This window comes from Saccopteryx leptura, chromosome 7 (assembly GCF_036850995.1).
Source record: "Saccopteryx leptura isolate mSacLep1 chromosome 7, mSacLep1_pri_phased_curated, whole genome shotgun sequence".
Lineage (NCBI taxonomy): Eukaryota > Metazoa > Chordata > Mammalia > Chiroptera > Emballonuridae > Saccopteryx > Saccopteryx leptura.
In genome coordinates, this window is record NC_089509.1 from 170749 (window position 1) to 191693 (window position 20945).

The window sequence follows — 20945 nt, forward strand, 5'->3', positions numbered from 1 at the left end:
AAACTTAATTATTTCATTCAGTTTATGAATCTAAGCGCATTCAGTATAGATACATTTCCGGCTAACAAAACAGACCTATTTTAATGACTAATGCTGCTGTACTTGAAAGCAGAAAATATGTAAGTCTTGTAAATACTACAGTGAATTTGCCACCAAATATACACAAGAGTGACACTATCTCAGATAACTTGAAACCATTGTTAGCAGACACTCGCATACAAAGAATATTTACAAGACTAACACATTTTCTATTTTTGAGTAGAGCAGCATTAGGCTTTTAAATTTGACTCAGTTTTTTTAGCCAGTAATGTACCTATACAGAATGGGCTTAGAATCTTAAATTGAATGAAATAGTTATGTTTCAAATAACTGTTAGATTTCTTTTCGCAAGAACTTATATAATTATACATGTTTTTGCTTGAAGGAAACTAACAATTATTTGAAACATAACTATTTAATTCAGTTTATGATTTAAGCACAATCAGTATAGGACATTACAGGCTAAGAAAACTGAGTTTTATTTTAATGACTAATGCTGCTGTATTTGAAAACCAAAAATGTGTAAATCTTGTAAATACTACAGTGAATTTGCCACCAAATATGCATAAGAGTGACACTATCTCAGATACCTTGAAATTCATCTTGGCAGAAACCCACATATAAAGAAAAACTAATTGAGCTTTGTAATAAAGCATTGTAAATTGAGCTTAAAGAGAATATGTTCAGAGGTATTAACTGATATTATACATGTTCTTTGGAAAGGAAAACTAACATTTATTTGAAACATAACTATTTTATTCAGTTTATGATTCTAAGCACAATCAGTATAGGTACATTTCTAGCTAACAAAACTGAGTTCTATTTTAATGACTAATACTGCTGTACTTGAAAACAGAAAATGTGCAAGTCTGGTAAATACTACAGTGAATTTGCCACCAAATATACACAAGAGTGACACTATCGCAGATACCTTGAAACTCATGTTAGCAGAAACCTGTATACAAAGAATATCTATTATTAAAAAAAAAAAAAGAATATCTAAATGAGCCTTGTAATAAAGCATTATGAATTGAGCTTAAAAAGAATATGTTTAGAAGTATTAACTGATATTATACAAGTTCTTGTGAAAAGAAATCTAACAGTTATTTGAAACATAACTATTTCATTCATTATACAATTCTAAGCACAATCTGTATAGGTACATTTCTGGCTAACAAAACAGACATATTTTAATGACTAATGCTGCTGTACTTGAAAACAGAAAATGTTTAAGTCTTGTAAATACTACAGTGAATTTGCTACCAAATATGCATAAGAGTGACACTATCTCAGATAACTTGAAACTCATGTTAGCAGAAACCCACATACAAAGAATAACTAAATGAGCCTTGTAATAAAGCATTATGAATTGAGCTTAAAGAGAATATGTTCAGAAGTATTAACTGATATTATACAAGTTCTTGTGAAAAGAAATCTAAACAGTTATTTGAAACATAACTATTTCATTCATTTTACGATTCTAAGCACAATCTGTATAGGTCCATTACTGGCTAACAAAACTGAGTCATATTTAGATGCCTAATGCTGCTCTACTCAAAAATAGAAAATGTGTTAGTCTTGTAAATACTGCAGTGAATTTGTCACCACACATACACAAGAGTGACACTATCTCAGATAACTTGAAAATCATGTTAGGAGAAACCCGCATATAAAGAATAACTAAATGAGCCTTGTAATAAAGCATTGTGAATTGAGCTTAAAGATAATATGTTTAGAAGTATTAACTGATATACATGTTCTTTGGAAAGGAAAACTAACAGTTATTTGAAACTTAATTATTTCATTCAGTTTATGAATCTAAGTGCATTCAGTATAGATACATTTCTGGCTAACAAAACAGACCTATTTTAATGACTAATGCTGCTGTACTTGAAAACAGAAAATGTGTAAGTCTTGTAAATACTACAGTGAATTTGCCACCAAATATACACAAGAGTGACACTATCTCAGATAACTTGAAACCATTGTTAGCAGAAACCCGCATTCACCAAGGCCCTGAGAACCTGAGCTGGGAACCACGTGCTGTGACGTCAGGCCACGGCTCAGCCTGGTTGGGCACAGCGAACCAGGTGTCAGGGCCACATGCTAGGATGACTCACAGTGTCTCTGATGTAGTGACTATCACCCCCTGCACACCATTTTCCTTGGTTGTGCCTGAGCCAGGAACCGTCCACAGCAGTGACTTCCTCCCGGACAACAAACTCATGTGAAACTCGGCTTTGACATAGATTTTTGTGGTCAGACAACCCAGATGTTGAGAACACACATGAAGGTGCTTCAGAAATGTGAACTGTGTCTTGGTCCCGGGGAGCTATTTTTAAACATGGAATTGGGCCCCCTTCTCCCATTTACCTTTGCTTTATAAAGAGTTCTGAGGTTCACAATACCTTCAACCTCCTAGGGGCCATGAACCAAAGGTCTGCATTAATTGTAAGGATGACTCCTCCAGAATTTTTGTTAAGGGTTTTATTTATGCGTTCTTCCAGCAGGACATTATGTTTTAAATAACTGTTAGTTTCCTTCTCTAAAAAAACTAGTAAAAATCAATTCATACTTATGAAGTGTCACTCATGTATGTTGGGTTTCAAATTTACTGTAGTTTTTACAAGACTTACACAGTTGTTTGCTCTTCAGATAAAGCAGTGTAAGGAATTGAAATAGGACTCAGTTTTGTTACACAGTAATGTACCTACACTGTGTGTGCTTAATCTCTCAAACTGAATGAAATAATTATATTTCAAATATCTCTTAATTTCCTTCTCATAAGAACTTGTAAAAGAGCAGTTCATAGTTCAGAACATATACTCTTTCAGCATAATTCTTAATGCTATTTTACAAGGCTCATTTAGTTATTCTTTGTATGCGGGTCCATGCTAACATGAGTTACAAGTTTTCTGAGATAGTGTAACTCATGTGTATGTTTGGTTCCTTATTCACTGTAGTATTTACAAGACTTACAAAGTTTCCTGCTCTTCAGGTAAACAGCATTAGGAATTGGGACAGGGCTCAGTTTTGTTACACAGTAATGTACCTACACCGTGTGTGCTTAGCACCTCAAACTGAATAAAATGGTTATGTTTAAAATAACTGTTAGTTTACTTCTCAAAGGAACTTGCAAAAATCAGTTCATTCTTCTGATGATATATTCTTTCAACACAATTCCCATTTGTTTATTACACGGCTCATTTATTTATTCTTTGTATGCGGGTTTCTGCTAACATGAGTTAAAAGTTTTCTGAGATAGTGTCACTTATCTGTATATTTGGTTGCAAATTTACTGTAGTATTTACAAGACTTACACAGTCATCTGAACTTCAGGTAAAGCAGCATTAGAAATTGTAATAGGACTCAGTTTTGTTACCCAGTAATGTACCTATACCGTGTGTGCTTAATCTCTCAAACTGAATGAAATAATTATATTTCAAATATCTCTTAATTTCTTTCTCATAAGAACTTGTAAAGGAGCAGTTCATAGTTCAGGACATATACTCTTTCAGCACATGCTTAATGCTATTTTACAAGGCTCATTTAGTTATTCTTTGTATGCGGGTTTCTACTAACATGAGTTTCAATTTATCTGAGTTAGTGTTACTCATGTGTATGTTTGGTTTCAAATTTACTGAAGTATTTACAAGACTTACACAGTTGCTTGCTCTTCAGGTAAAGCAATGTTAGGAATTAAAATAGGGCTCAGTTTTCTTACACAGTAATGTACCTGTACTGCTTCTGCTTAGCATCTCAGAGTGAATGAAAGAATTATGTTTTAAATAAACTAACAGTTATTTAAAACATAATTCTTCTAGTAAAAAACTAGTAAAAAAACATAATTCTTCTCTAAAAAACTAGTAAAAATCAATTCATACTTATGAAAATATATTTTTTCAACACATTTCTTAATGCATTGTTAAATGAATCATTTAGTTATTCTTTGCATGTGGGTTTCTGCTAACATGAGTTTCAAGTTATCTGAGTTAGTGTCACTCATGTGTATGTTGGGTTTCAAATTTACTGTAGTTTTTACAAGACTTACACAGTTATTTGCTCTTCAGGTAAAGCAGTGTTAGGAATTGAAATAGGACTCAGTTTTGTTACACAGTAATGTACTTATACTGTGTATGCTTAACCTCTCAAACTGCATAAAAAGGGAGGCCCTGGCCGGTTGGCTCAGCAGTAGAGCGTCGCCTGGTGTGCAGGAGTTCTGGGTTTGATTCCCAGCCAGGGCGCACAGGAGAGGCACCCATCTGCTTCTCGACCCCTCCCCGTCTCCTTCCTCTCTGTCTCTCTCTTCCCTTCCCACAGCCGGGGCTCCATTGGAGCAAAGATGGCCCAGGCACTGAGGATGGCTCTGTGGCCTCTGCCGCAGGCGCTAGAATGGCTCTGGATACAACAGAGCAACGCCCCAGAGGGGCAGAGCATCACCCCCTAGTGGGCATGCCAGGTGGATCCCAGTAGGGTGCATGCGGGAGTCTGTCTGACTGCCTCCCCATTTCCAGCTTTGGAAAAATGAAAAAAAAAAACTGCATAAAAAGGGAAAAAATGTTCACCCTGAAATTATGTAAAACCATTATATTTTGATTATTTTCCAATCACTTTTTTCATTATCTCCTCAAATTTACTTTCTGCTTCTTGGTGTTTTCTGCAGTCTGAAGTACTACAGCATTTTTTTTCAGTGCCTGCATATTTGGCGAGGCGAACAGAGACCTCTAGTCTCAGTTTCACAAAAATCCTTTTCTTTTTCCTGCTAAAAGAACTGGTCAACTAACCCCCAACCCATAATCCCAGTCCCCAGAGATTCCTCTCTGGTTCCATGGCAGTTGCCACAGAAAAAAGGCCCACATCTCACACCTCCAATCCTGGTTGCGTCTAGTCCCAGGCTTTTCCAAGTACGGTTCCTTAATCTCTAGCAAAGGGAGTGTTGTAGTATCCCAGAATTACAGAATGAGAATCTACATTTTAGCAAAATCCAAGGTTATTTATATGCACTAAATGTTGACAAGTCCCTATTTTTTAATTATTTATATCTGAGAATATGGATATGTAGAAATTCTACCAGTTACTAAATTTAACTCTTCATATTGGAAAGCCAAAATCCACTAAATGCTTTTTGTCAGCTGTTTTAACTCATCCGTGACTTTTTAAGTTATTAGTGACAATCAGGCCACATAGTTTTGATCTCCCATAATCCCAAACTTCCCCTGCCACCAGTAAAATTTTTAAATGATGTAGAAATTCTGATTCCAAAGGGTGGCAGTTTTCGGGGTGCTGTTACATGGGAGTAACAGGAAATATGATGCACACTGTACTATATATTTTATACACTAGGCTAGGCCACAGTATATCAGAGATAACCAAAAAGTTTTTGAATGGAGGGAGTCTGGGGAGACCCATGACAACACAGTGGGTCTTGACGAGCACACACCCCAGAAACCTCAATCCAGGATTGGAGATCCAGCAGACAATTGAGTAAGGTCCCAACCGATGGGCTGAACACCTCAGCACTCTTTGCAGGCTCTATGACTAAGTGAACAGCTTTATACTTATGCTTTTATTTCCTCATTTGAAAAGCAGGGTTATTATATGAGAGTTAAATGAGATGCTACATGTTTAGCACTTAGCATAGTGCATGGCACAAAATAAAGGCTTGACATAAGTAAAAAACCATGGCAGAAACATGTGTTCTCGGTAGGCCTCAGTTTCCTCATTCATTCTATAAATATTACTAAGTACCTACTATCTGCTAAGCTCCATGCTAGGCACTGGGGATCCAGTGATAGTTAAAACTCAGTCCCTTTTGCTTAAAAGCAACAAGTCAGGTGGAGAAGCCAAATAATGACTAGGTGCTACAACAGAGAAAAACATCTAGAGCAGCACAGTGAGATGAGGAACTCTGGAGACCCCAGATGCTAAAGGCTAATACCACCTGTTCTTAATTTATTTATTATTATTTTTCCCCCAAAGTTAGAAGTGGTAAGGCAGTCAGACTTCACACATGCACCCGACCAGGATCCACCCAACATGCCCACCAGGGGGCAATGCTCTGCCCATCTGGGGCGTTGCTCTGTTGCAACAGGAGCCATTCTAGAACCTGAGGCCGAGGGCTTGGAGCCCTCCACAGTGCCCAGGGCCAACTTTGCTCCAATGGAGTTTTGGCTGCAGGAAGGGAAGAGAGAGATAGAGAGGAAGGACAGGGGGAAGGTTGAAGAAGCAGATGGGTGCCTCTTCTGTGTGTCTTAGCCGGGAATTGAACCCAGGACTTCCACACACTGGGCCGACGCTCTATCACTGAGCCAACCAGCTAAGGCCACCACCCATTTGTAATTTAAAGTGAAAACAGCAATGGTAAAAATAGTAGGAGACAGAGATGAAAATAGCATCTTCCTGAGTTTTCTAATGACAACATTCTAGATAATTGATGCTGTTTCTCCTGTTTTTGTGTTTAAGCCTTAATGATTCCATAAAAGCTGGTTCACATAACCAAGTCAAAGAAAACTCGGGTCTAGAAGAGCTCATCAACATCCACTCTTGCTTCAGTGTGTCCAAGCTTTGGAAGGAAGACACAGAAATAAAGGGAATACAGGGAAGACAGCTGTGAAGCAGAAAACCAGAAGGTTGTATAGGCCGACAACACAATATTCTATTGTGTGTAGCTTCATTGTGCTTCATAGATGTTGCCCTTTTTTTTTTTTTTCTTTCTTTTGAAACTGAAGGCAAAAACCCTCCACTAGTAAGTTTTGACTACAGCTCACTCTATTGCATGGTTGGTCTGGAACCAAACCAGCAAACTATCCAAGGTTTGCCCCTGAGTATTTCTAAGGTCTGGGGCTATATATCCTTACACTTGTTCATTCACTCATTCAGTGTAACCACATCACATCATTTGGAAAGATCAGAAAGTTATCTTCCTTTCTGAGGCATAAGGGAGATCTCAACCCCCCAAATAATTCCACTATCACCATCACAACTCACTTTTCTGTGCACTCAACACCTGCTAGGGCCTGAAGTTTCAATCACTACATTCACAAAAGCTTGGCAACCTTCACAGGAGCCCTTCCCTCCTACTTGATTAACTCCTATACATCACTCAAAGGCCACTTTTAGGCTCTGCCTCTCTGAAGTCCTCCCTGTGCCCGTAGGAGGGACTGTACCCCATCGAAATGCCTTCTCTAGATATTCTTCTATTCTGTGAATGTTCCCCATTTAAACTGTCAGTTCCCTTAAGAGTCTGCGGTTTTGCATCCCCAGCACTCAGCGCGGGATCCTGCACAGGGTAGGCTGAATGGCAGCATTTTCACGGATGACAAAAAGTAAGCCTCCTCCAGATGAACTGAGAAGCTCAGGAACAAACAGGTCTCCCTGGTTGTGCGGACCCGGAACTGGGTCCATCGTTCTTTGCATCCAGCGCCCCTGGAACCTGCACCAACTCAGCTGGGAAAGTGGAGAGTGGAGGCTGAGTTTTCTCCAACATTCGGGAAACAGCGAGAACCCAGATTCTGCCGGCACGGCCTCAGGGGCGCCTCTGGGCCAAGACAGCCTGGAGGTGGGCGGAAAGACCGGCAGCGCCCAACAGAGGAGCAGTGCACATGCGCAAACACGCAAACAAACACACACACACACACGCACACGCACACGCACGCATGCACCCGCAGAAACGCACATGGAGGCGGCGACAAGACAGGCAGCCACAAACCCTCCCCAAGCCCAAGAGCGGTGCGCGGCTCAAGAGGGAAAACTGGCCATCTTCGCAGTCACATGACAGCTGAGGCACTGGGTCCTTTCCGCCCTTTAGACCGCCCCGGCCGCCCGCAATGGGAGGGCCGAGGAGCGCCCGCATAGACCAGGCGGTGGCCTCCGCAGCCGCCATGACGGCTACCGGGCGGGGACCCTGCGGGGTGGGCACAGGGTGGGGGCACAAAGAGGCGCATGGCGGGGCGGAGCGAATGACGCGGGGCGTGGTGGACAGGGCGGAGCAGAAGGAGCGGGGCGGGCGAACGGCGGGAGGACTACACGGGGTGGGGCAGACGGCAAGGGGTGATTTTGGCGCTGGGAAGGATAGTGAGGCACGGGGAGGAGTGGGGGAGGCGTGGGGCGGGGGCATGGCAGGACGGGGCAGCGAGGCAGGCGGACACAAAGTGAAGGAAAGGAAATAGGGATTGGAGAGGGAGCCGAGGGTTTCTTAGGGCAGACTTTCTGCAATGTGCAGCGGGGCGCGGGGTGGGGCAAGGACAGCCAGAGGCGGGGACAGCGCATGTTAGAAAGAAGTGTTCAGAAAAGAGCCTGCTCATGCCCTTTCTGTGAAAGGAAATTTTGTTCATGTCTCATGGTCGCTGTGATGGAAGAAACAGCATTTGTCACCTCAGTGAAATTTGAGTTTAGAAAGAGGGAATCCTTGTTTGGGAAAGAGATATTATTTTTAAAAAAAAACACAAAAAAGGCCTGACCTGTGGTGGCGCAGTGGATAAAACCTCAACCTGGGAACAGTGAGGTCACAGCTTCAGAGCCCTGCACTTGTCTGGTCAAGGCATATATATATGGGAGTTGATGCTTCCTGCTCCTCTTTCTTCTCTCTCTCTCTCTCTCTCTCTCTCTCTCTCCCTCCCTCCTCTCTAAAATGAAAAAAATAAATAAATAAAAAAACCAAAAAAGTACGTGTCATGAATTTGGATGCGAAGTGTCTTCCGGCACCCTGTCTGTGAGGGCGCACAGTGTGCACATGAAGACATAAATTTGTCATGTCGCAGGAGGTGCCCGTTGGTGTTCTTAGAACCTGTTCTTAGTCTGAGTTGCTTGACATAGCTCTGTGGGAACGAGGGTAAGAGCGTACTAGACTCTGAAAAAAACCTTACATGTAAATGGGGGCTCATAACCTTCCGTTATGGAGCTATGGAGTCTTCAGGTAGGTCATTCACTTTCGTTTGGGGGGAATGGCACCCTTTCGGGGAGTCTTCAGTCATAGGCCTACAGGGGATGCGTTCCCACTGGTCTGAGTGGGGCCCGCGGTTCCCACTGGCGTGGTAGACCCGTCGCGGAAACTTCGCGGTGAGTCTGGGCAGTGTCCAGGGCGTTCCTGTGGGGGGAGAGAAGCGAGGAAGGGTTTGGGTGTGGGGGGTGGAGGTCCCGGGGGAGTCTGTGGGGGCCACCGTGGCTGAGTGGGGAAGTCGCAGGGAAGGGAGCTGGGAGACCGGTGCAGGAGAGAGCCTGGAGCTTGGTGCCCACTGCTGCCCTGTGTGCTGGTCCTGTGGGAAGGGAGAGGGTGCAGAGGGGAAGGTGGGGAGGGAGGAAAGGAGAGGCATCCGCAAAGTCCGTGAATGTTCCCGGGAGGGGAGGAGCGGTGTGTTGCAGTGAGAAGGGTTATGAAGGGTCTGGGTCATGGGGTGGCTCCTAGGGCGGAGTCTCATAGAATATTGAAATGAGATGGCCCAGGGGAAAGCTGTTCTCAGCTGGTTTCTCCAGTGTGTGTGTCAAGACAGTATCCTCAGTTTGCTGCCTGTGGCCATAACCGCATAGTGACTCTTTGAAGGTTTGCTGTTGATGTATTTGCAGTGCAGTGCTACCTCCATGCTTCTCCTGAAGCCATGGCTCAATTGGAGTAAGTTGGCACCAGGTCCTGAGGGTGGCTCCATGGTGTCCGCCTCAGGCGCTAAGAAGAGCTTGGTTGCTAAGCAACGGAGCAATGCCCCAGTTGGTCAGAACATCGCCCCCTAGTGGGCTTGCCAGGTGGATCCCGCATACAGGAGTTGGTCTTTCTGCCTCCCTTCCTCTCACTAAATTAAAGAAGAAGAAAAAAAAACATCAGAGAGCCTTTGCCAGTTAGCTCAGGTGGTTAGGAACATCCACCGGAAAAACCAAGGTTGTGGATTTGATACCCAGTCAGGGAATAACCAATGAATCCACGGCTGAGTGGAACAAATGAATGTTTCCCTTCCCACTCCCTTCTCTCTCCTTTCTTCTCCCTGTCTCTCTATAAATCAATAAAAATTAAACCCTGGCCAGATAGCTTCGTTGGTTAGAGCATCATCCTGGACCACGGAGGTTATCAGTTTGATTCCTTGGTTAGGGCACATACAGGAACATCTCAATGTTTGTCTCTCTCTGCCTCTCTCTCAAAAACAACAACAAAGACTGCGGGGAGAACTAATCATAAACCAAAGACCGTAGCCAGTTTCCTACTGTAAATCTCGGGGATTAAAAGGAGTTAGGTATTGCCCTGTCTTCTCAAAAGGAAATCAGTCCAAGAGTAGCTCCGTGCAGAAAGCTCAGCTGATGGGGCAGGGGAGCTGGTCCTGCCCACCCTGCCCTGCAGCCCTCTGCACGCTGGTCTGGGGGCTGGTCTGGGGGCAAGAGCTAGCTTGAGGGTGAAAGACTCGCACCAGGCACTGCCCTTTCCCCAGAAGAGCCACCAGCCTGTGCAGCAGACACAGGGCGTCCCCGCAAGTTCTGGGAGAGGGAGGGAGGGAGAGAGAGGGTGGAACTCCGCTATTCCAGACCAGCCGCTAAGGGGAGGCAGCCTGTGGCGTCCTGATTTAAAACATTCTCAACTGCGGAGGGTGATTGGAGCCACTAGAAGCCTGAAGGCCACTCAGGCCAGAGGCCAGGTGAGCCCTTTTAGGCAGTGAGGGGAAGGGCAAGGGCGGGGCCACGGAGAAGGAGCCCAACAAGTAGGGCAGGCTGAGTGCCATCGCTGAAGACGGAGCCTCTGGAGGAGGTGGGGCCTGGCAGATGAGGGGCGGGGTCGTGGCAAAAGTTTGATAGCGCAGGGTGAGGGAGATCACTGGGTGATCTCCATTAATTTGTAGATCTTTCTTATAGGCTAGCCTGACTCTGTGGCGACATCTTAGCTTCCACTGTACATGCTTCCAAGTGAAAGCACAGAAGCACCTCCCCCCATAATCTGGGGGAATTTGGTTTTATCCTGTGGACCTGGAAAAGCCTGTTCTACCTCTCTACACAGGGGAGGGAGGGAGTGTTAATTTCTTTAGCTGGACAAACCCCTGGGGTGTTCAAAATGTAAATGGGATATTGAAGCTTTTCACTGAAGCAGGCTTTCCAAGTTTTGTAAAATATTCTGTCCAACTCCTTTCCCCATCAATATATAGCTCCCTGCTGTGGGAAACAAGCTGCAAAAGACTTTAGATTTTTGGAGGACAGAGGTGTGGGGGACTGGCAGTAACCTGACAAGGTCCTTGCTGCCCATCCCCCCACCTCACTTGCTTGATTAGGTTGCTCAAGGCTAAGCTCTTCCCTACAACCTCTGATTGTTTGATTAAGTTGGTAAAGGCAATCTACATGCCCTTCCCCACACCTCCCTGTTAGCTGTGATGCTGATGGTTTCTACTCGTCCCATTCCCCATGTCCATAGAAGAGACTGGAGGCAGTTTTCTTTTTACCTTTTGTTTTGTGAAGTTAAGATGTTATGCATGGTGGGGGGTTTTCTACACTTGGGAGAATTCTTTTTTGCCTTGGAAATGTGACTTTGTATCAGAGCTCTTTTTCTTTTGCAAATGATTTTGCTTTACACTATAAAAATAAAGCTTTGGGGAGTGGAGACGCTTTTGGTAGGTCATCAGCCACCAGAAGACCTCCCAAACCCATCCTTTTCCTTTCTGTGTTTATTTTCTAATCCTCTACCGTTCCCACTGGAGATCCACAAAACTACAAGTCACACTGGTTCACGACAACCTTTCTACATTAACAACATTGCAAGCATTTTCATGGTTTTAATTCACATGTTAATAAACCTTTTAATGAATGCATTGTATTCATTCTAATCACTCCATAATTTAGATAAACCATTCCTCTAATGTGGATATTAAGGAGCTACCAATTTTAGGCACCAAAAATAAAACCACAGGGTCTCTCTTTGTGTATGAATTGTGGTCTGCATGACCACAGGTGCCCAGAGCAGATTCACACGTGGCCTCCCTTCTCAAAGTCTTAGTTTTGTTATGGCTTTTGACCCAGATACCAGTTGTTTTCCAGCACCATGGCTGACATCATCTCAAGGAAAGACCCAGAAATTGCCCCTCTGCAAGACCCTAGCTGCCTGTGGTCTTGCTCTCACCTCCAACATAAAGAAATAACACAGTCCTACTGAGGCTGAGCTCTCCCTTCCTGCTCTTCACTCTCCTGCCCTTCCTCACACTTCCTCACAGGACTGACTCATGCCAGGGGCCATAAAGCATACCTAATTATGTCTTGGTTACTGGTTTGTAAAAACCGGGGATGAGGAACATAAAATGGGAAGAGTGGCCTCTGACAGAGATGGAGCCCCCATCATCACTGTGTTTTTAAGTACCTGTACCTCAATTGCACAAGTTTACATAGAGACACCAATTCCAGATGAATTTTTTTTTAACACAGAGAGATAGTCAGAGAGAGGGGAAGATAGGGACAGAGAGAGAGGAATGGAAAGAGAAGTATCAATCATCAGTTTTTCATTTCAACACCTTAGTTGTTCATTGCTTTCTCATATGTGCCTTGACTGTGGGCCTTTAGCAGACCAAGTAACACCTTGCTCAAGCCAGCGACCTTGGGTCCAAGCTGGTGAGCTTTTTGCTCAAGCCAGATGAGCCCACACTCAAGCTGGTGACCTTGGGGTCTCGAACCTGGGTCCTCTGCATCCCAGTCCAATGCTCTATCCACTGCACCACCGCCTGGTCAGGCAAGTCCAGATGAATTTTAAGGAGTTTTATCATATTAAAGGAGGAGATTTATTAAATATCCAGGCTGCATATGACTAACACGGGGCATTTGCAGACCCAAATCATGTGTCTGGCACAGCCCCTGCGGCAGGTTATATACCTTTGTTCTCACACACACAAGTTGGTGAGAAAAGGAGGAGGGGGATGGGACACAATTCATTAGCAAGCTTACAACATTTGTCTATAGGACCTATAAAAAGCATTTATACACATCAAAACTTATAAGGTAACATAATAGCAAAAATGTTATTCTATATATTAAAAAATATTCCTAAATTTTCTAGTGTTCATTTGTCATTCCTTTGTTTAGAGATATATACACATTTTCAGGAGGGGAGGGGTAGATTCCATGGCACTAGGGAATAAATGCCTGCAAATGGCTCATCAAATAAGAAAAGGTTTTTTAAATTGCTCTCTTCCTGCACCTGGCTAGCTATTTACCTGCTTCCTTACAGATGTGGAGGGAAGGGAGGGAATTTAAATCTACCTCCCCTCTTCATTTACAATACAATGCTATCAGCCATCCTGGTTTGGTGTAAATCACACAAGTATAAAAATCGTATTTACAAAATCTCTCTGCATGCCTAGCCCAAATTAATAAAATGCTCTTTAAGCTTCTAAGTAGAAGGGAGCCTCCTACACAATACGTTTCTGCAAGCCAGGAACTCACATTTCTTCTCCTTCCCTTCCCCAAAGGAAGAATGGGACAGGAAGCCTGACCCTTCCTCCTAAAATATCAATATTAATTTTTCAGCTCTTAGGTCCCTTACCACAACTGCAGACCTGGGGTGCCCCATTGCTTCTATGAAAAGGCCAGGAATGTCCTTCCTGAAAGTGGTCAAGACAAAAATCCAGAGGCTTTAATGTCTGTAAATCCAGTAGCCGTGGCCACCATCACAGCTGCCTGGCCCATGCAGGTTCGCATTTGATTCAAACAGACGGTAATGAAACAATGGAGCCAAGACCTGGTGGGCCATTAGCTTTAATCCTAGTTTGCACCTGGCAGGCAAGAAATACACACAATGGGAAAACACTTCCCTTTCCATTCAGGGCTCCCAAAACCACTGACTTATCTGAGTTTCCTAGAATCAAAGGTTTCCAGCTCACCAGCCTATTCACCTGTTTCCCATCTCCTTCTCTCTGCTCTAACTCTGCACAAACTGTCTTCTCCATGATTGAGAGAATGGATGGCATTCTTCCATTGTGGTGCTTCTCCTCTCCTCCATGTGGCCTTTCTCTGCTCTCCTCTTATAGTGTAGAAATCAAAACTTTTAATCCAATATACAAACAAGGAAGTCTCTGATACAAAGTCACTTATCTGAGGCATAATGGGATTCCTCATGAGAGTGCACCACCTCCTATTATGCAACAGTCAAGGGTGTGGGGAAAAGCTTAGTCTTAAAACCAAGCCTTGCCTGACCAGGCGGTGATGCAGTGGATAGAGCATCAGACTGGGATGCAGAGAACCCAGGTTTGAGACCCCGAGGTTGCCAGCTTGAGCACGGGCTCATCTGGCTTGAACAAAAAGCTCACCAGCTTGGACCCAAGGTAGCTGGCTTGAGCAAGGAGTTACTCAGTCTGCTGAAGGCCCGCGGTCAAGGCACATATGAGAAAGCAATCAATGAATAACTAAGGTGTTGCAACAAAAAACTGATGATTGATGCTTCTCATCTCTCTCCATTCCTGTCTGTCTGTCCCTATCTATCACTCTCTCTGACTCTCTCTCTGTTCCTGTAAAAAAGAAAAACAAAAACAAAAAACTAAGCCTTAGGCTATAATGACCCTGCCTGCTTACAGCCTGTCCCCCACACCCAATGCAAACTATAAGCAAGCAAACATATATCATATTTACAAACGTATTTGACCAACAATGTCATTGTACGGTTTCAGGTGAGGCTGTTGTTCAGACTATGGGAGTGCCCCCCAGTCAGCTGCTCCTCACATAATTTTTGCCCCTCTCTGCACTTCTGCTTGCTCTCCCCTCTCCCTTCCCAGGAAACCTGCCACCATCACATAGCTTTCTCTACCCTTTCTGACCACAGCCTCTGTTGACTTACTCAGCCCAGCACAGCACAGACCCTCAGCAATTTTCCTCATGGCCTCAGTGGCTACTCAACCTCAAATAGGTTTCCCAGATCAGATACCCTCTTTGGTCATTGTAAGGCCAGTGGCTGCTGCTGTGATTATACAGCTTCTCATTGGATTTGGGCAGATGGTAAATGAACTGTGGAGCCAGAAAATGGTGGGCCATTCCATTTATTAAAGTCTTGTAATGGTGGACGAGCAAACAGGCAGGTAAGACCACTTCCCTTTCTCACTCCAGACTCACCCAGACTCACAGGCCCCCACAGCAAAACAGCACTCCCCAGCCAAACAGGCCAGGCCAAAATCTCAGGGCTCCTGCTCTATCCCTGGATTCTCCAGCAAAACTGGCTGGGGGTAAAAAAAAAAAACCTTCTCTGACAAACAATAGCAAACAATCATCTGTCCCCAAGAAGGTAGGCAATCCACAATTTGCAATCTGCCACCCTGAAGGCAAGCACCCTCAGCCTTCCACAGACTACATACACATGGCGCTGCCCCATACCAATGCAAAATACAAGTGAGCAAACCTAAACACCCTTTACAAACTTGTTGCCCAACATTCCACCCCTTTAGGATTGCTCCTTACACAATCTATGCCACAAGTATCCCTGTGCGAGGCATGAGGTACACTACATAAACAGACTATAGCAACAGCAAAGTTATACAAATGCAACTATTACAAAGGTGCCCTTTACAATGTCTCCTTGAACACTCTGCCCAAGGCATAACCTGGAAGCCCATCTCTAGCCCCCTACTCTGCAGTAGGTGGGAGGGCCTGTATAATCCAGGGCTGTGTCCATGAAAACCTTAAAGTGTCCTTGATGTGTCTCTCCAACTGGACAAGAGCAGCTTTCTGGTGTGAGAGGACCTCCACAGAGCTGGGATCTCCCCATCAGGGTCTCTCTTACTGTCCAAAGATGGCATGTCCATTCAACAAGGGAGCCAGTGCCCCCCTCTGATTGTAGTTCAAGAGTCTCAATAATCAGTCCACGATAAACAGCCCAGCTGTCTGTGCAAATCACCAAGATAAAGGTCCATTATAGACAACTAGGCCTCAAGCTTCCCCCCTTATCCCTGCTATCAGGGCAGCTCAGAAGACACTGCCCCAAGGAGGAGCGTGTGGCAACAGTGGCTAACTTCTTCATCTCTGCTCCAGAGACCATAATGCCGACCACCCTCTATGTCTCACAATCTCAGTAACCAGACTACCAGGGGATCAGTAGGTTTCTGCCTAAATTGTGCCTGCAACTCCATCAGCTCTGCCTGGGTATTGGGCCGGACCACAAAGTGCTCCATTACCTGGGGAGACTGTGGCTGCCTCTTAGAGATTTTTGTTGCTGGGTTTTTACCTTATGGGCAACCACTGGCCAACCTCTGAGTGTGCGGATGGCAGATTCAGCCCTAGCTTTCTCATCATTAGAAGAGGAGCTAGAAACACCTGTTCCAACCGACTCAGAGCCACTCCACCAGCACAGCTCCATCTTTGGATCCTGAGGCTGCTGGCTCTCAGCCTAAAGCTGAATCCACAGTTGTGCCTCCAACAACTGCTGCTGACAACGTTCAACTTCCAGGGCAAATTGCAACTCATGAACCCAGTCAGCCTCCTTCTCCAGAGACCCTTCCAGTTCCAGGAGCCATACCTGCAGTTCTTGGATCTGCAGCTCTTTCTCCCATGACCATTTCAGCTCATGCCATTGCTGCCACTCAATTTGCAGACCTCAGGCAGCCTCTCACACAGAACTCTCGGTTTCCTCTAGCAGTACTATAAAAAACAGCCAGCCCACAGTCCCCAAAAGGACAGTCATGAGGAGCCATAACAATGACTACTCCTCTACCCAACCCCTCAAGGGTGACTGAGGCTCCATACCCATCTGCTCTGAATCTTGCCCACTACACCAGATGTAAGGCCAGTGGCTGTGGACATGCAGGTTCCCATCAGATTTGGGAAGACAGTAAATAAACTGTGGAGCCAGAAAATGGTGGGCCATTCCATTTATTAGTCTCATAATGGTGGATGAGTAAACAGGCAGGGAAGACCGCTTCCCTTTCTCACTCTGACTTACCTGAACTTACAGGTCCCCACAAGCAAAACAGCACTCCCCAGCCAAACAAGCTGGGCCAGAATCTCAAGGTTCCCAAGCCTCTCAGCACTACCTTTCTCTCCCTGGATTCTCCAGCAAAACCGGCTGGGGTCCTTGCCAGTTGGCTTGGTGGTAGAGCATCAACCTAGCATGTGGGTGTCCTGGGTTTGATTCTTGGTCAGGGAAAACAGGAAAAGTGACCTGTTTCTCCACCCTTACCCCTCTCCCTTCTCTTTATCTCTCTCTTCTCCTCCCTCAGCCAAGGCTCCACTGGAGCAAGTTGGCCCGGGCACTGAGGATGGCACCATGGCCTCACCTCAGGTGCTAGAATCGCTCGGGTCACATCAAAGCAACGGCTCAAAGGGGCAGAGCTTCACCCCCTAGTGGGCTTGCTGAGTGGATCCTGGTAGTGCGCAGGTGGGAGTCTGTCTCTCTGCCTCCTTGCTTCTCACTTAAGAAGAAAAAATGGCTGGGGGGGAAAAAACCCTTCTCCAGCAAAAAAATAGTAATCACCCCTCCCCAAGCAGGCAAGCAATCCACAATTTGCAATCTTCCACCCTGAGGGCAAGCACCCACAGTCTTCCACAGACTACACACACATGGCGCTGCCCTGCACCAATGCAAAATACAAGCAAGAAAACCTAAACACACTTTACAAACTTGTTGCCCAACAGTCATGTAGCTTAGGTGAGAGAAGCAGCCCCGATGGCAGCCACCAGCAGCAATGGACATCCTCAGGAAGGGGTTATCACCACAGATATTACAGGTGAGGACTCGGCAAGCGCCAGCCTTGAGAGGTGGCAGCACCACAGCCTCCTGCCTGCTGAGGGGTGGCCTAAGCAAGGAGCCGCCTTTATTCACAGTGGTGCCCAGCTGGAGAGGTCATGTTGTGGAGAGAAGGGTGGGGCGAAACAGAACACAGGGCCCGAAAGAACCCACAGCGCCTGTGACAGCACCAAAGACAAGGCAGCAGAGAGCTGGCCCACACAGTTGTGCAGGCGTCAGAGAGCTCCTGGGGAGCCCAGGGCCTGAGGGGAGGAGAAGGTAAAGGGAGCAGATGCTCAACTAGAGTTGGGGTTCCCAGGAGCCAGCAGCTGCTAAGCATCCCCTGAGGATCCCTGCGTACTAAAAATGGGCATTAGGGGTTTAATGGAAAGGGGCCCAATGGAGCAGAGGCAAAGGCAGGAAAGCCCAAATGGTCACTAAGCTACTTAGAGTGCTGTCAGCCACTGCAGGGCCACAGCTCCAGAGTGCAGGCTGGCTTGCGGTCATGCCCTCCTGGGAAGACAGAGCATTTCAGGTGAATAGTTGGGGTAGGAGTATGGGGGGTACATCTCGGTCCACTGTGGAATGTCTCTGCAGGCCACTCCAGCCCAGCACCTCTGCTGCACACTCTTGCAATATAGTTCAGAAACCATCTTGCCTAGAAACTCTGAGTCAGCTTCTAGGAAGCCAATGTTTGTCATCATTCATGAGTCCCAGTAGCTGCAGAGGTTCTGGGCAGGAAGCTGGACCTGGTCGGCTGGCCACCAGCCCTCTATCCTGGGCCCTTAGCCTGCCCTTTCTTCTCCTGGCTCACTGCCTGCTCCCTGTGACTCAATATTCACATACACTGCAAAGGTTTTGCTTTTCTTTTTTTTTTTTTTTTAATCAGCTGTTTTGTTTTTTTTAATTTATTCATTTTATAGAGGAGAAGGAGAGACAAAGAGGAGAGACAGAGAGAGAGAAGGGGGGGAGGAGCTGGAAGCATCAACTCCCATATGTGCCTTGACCAGGCAAGCCCAGGGTTTCGGACCGGCGACCTCAGCATTTCCAGGTCGACGCTTTATCCACTGTGCCACTACAGGTCAGGCCAAGGTTTTGCTTTTCTTGATCCTAACCCTCACTGGTGTCTTCCTCCCCACACTCTCCTTTCTATAGACTCTGCCCTCTGCCAACTGCTCCCACCGCAGTGGTCTCTCGAGGCCAAGAGCCTGGCCAAGCTTCACATTGAGGCACCTCCAAGCCAACCCTCCTCAGGCCCCAGTCTGCCTCATTGGTCCCACCCTGTGCCATGAGGGCCTGGTCAGAGCAATTGAAGAGTGGGTCTGAATGTGTGTAGGCCGAGAAATTTCACAGTGGGCCACTCACCATTGCTAGTAGAACTGTAATTTAGAATGTACTGCATTGTCCCACCTAGGGGATTTCTTATCCATAAGACACAAAGTGGAGGGACCAAGGATCCAACTGGAGTGTGACTTCTGATCATCTCAGTTGTGGGACTCCCACTTACGTTAATGAAGCCACAAAATGTAGAAACCAAGTGACATAAAGGATATGTTCAGTGTGGTCCTATGAGCATCATCTTGGGAAAGAGTAGGATCAAATTGGGGAGGGGCTTGAGTGTCCTACTCACTGAGACTATGAGAAAACCATGGCAGAGTAAGGGGATGGGCACCCAAACATTAGTGCCCAAGAGGGTCGGCCAGTACAAGCCTGTGGCCACCTCTACTAGTGTGGCTGTGACCAGCATGAACACACAAAGGGTACAATCAGCTCAGGTGGCCATAACAAAGTGCCACAGACTGGGAGGCTTAAACAACAGATATTTATTTCCTTACAGTTCTGGGAGTCAGTAGCCCAAAATCAATGTGTCAGCAGGGTGGTTCCATCTGAAGGCTGTGAGGAAAGAATCTGTCCCAAGCCTTTCTCCTTGGTTTAGAGATGCCCATCTTCTCCCAGTATCTTTATGTTATCTTTTCTCTGAGTGAGTTTGGTCCTAATCACCTCACCTTATAATGATGTTAGTCACTCTTCTCGTACAACTCATATCAACATTTTTTTTTAGAGAGAGAGAGGAGAGACAGGGAGAAACAGGAAGATAGAGAGATGAGAAGCATCATCTCGTAGTTGTAGCACTTTAGTGGTTTACTAATTGCTTTTCATATGTGCCTTGATTGGGGGGCTACAGCCGAGCCAGTGACCACTTGCTCAAACCAGTGACCTTGGGCTTAAGCCAGTGACCTTGGGCTTCAAGCCAGCAACCTTTGGGCTCAAGCCAGCAACCATGTGTTCACTTTGATGATCCCACACTCAAGCTGGTAAACCCACACTCAAGCCGGATGAGCCCATGCTCTAGTCAGCTACCTCAGGGTTTTGAACCTGGGCCCTTAGCATCTCAGGCTGACACTCTATCCACTGCACCACCACCAGTAAAGCTATATTAACTTGATTATTACTGTAAAGACCCTATGTCCAAATAAGATCACATACTGAGGCGCTGGGAATGAGGAACCCAGCACATGCATGGGAGCACAACTAAGCCCACACTAAATACTGGTGGGCATGCACTGACTCACAGCATCAAAAAATGCATGGCTTCAGGATAGCAGAACACCTTCTGGAAGCTGTCGTGCATCTGTGTGACTGCGGGCCACCAAGGCAGTTGGTTGCTTACTGCCCCCTGCTGCCATCCAGGAGGCAGTGATGGGGAGGAGAGGGAAACCTGGAGCCTGCCAGAACCCAGCAGTCCTGTCTTCAATCATCAAATATCTCACTGCCTGCTTGGAGCTGCAAAATAATACATTGATTTCTCAGCAAATGTAACTTTAGTTACCAGTGATGCTACTCACAGGGGAAATAAGTCATCATCATCATCAGAACCAAATCCAAATGAATAAGCTAAACTGGGTCTCTTGGGATTTGGGCTTCTTTTTTTTTTTTAGTTGTCACAATTTGCTGACATAGCTCTTCCTAAACTGAAGCACCATGAAAGAAGCATTTTACCAAACATCACATGCTACCATTGGGAAATATTAAAGGAATTGATTGTTGTGCTTATCTGTTGCTGTTTTACAAATCAGTTCAAGATTGTAGGCTTAATGCAACACCATTTCATCATAGCTCACTATTTTGTGGGTCAGAAGCCAGAGAAGAGGATTCTGCTCCACGGTGTATTGACTAGAATTGCTCCCTGGTGCCCAGAAGGTCCCCAAACCTGTCCTAGGCCTCAATTCCCCACAAGGCCTCTCCAGCAGGCCCA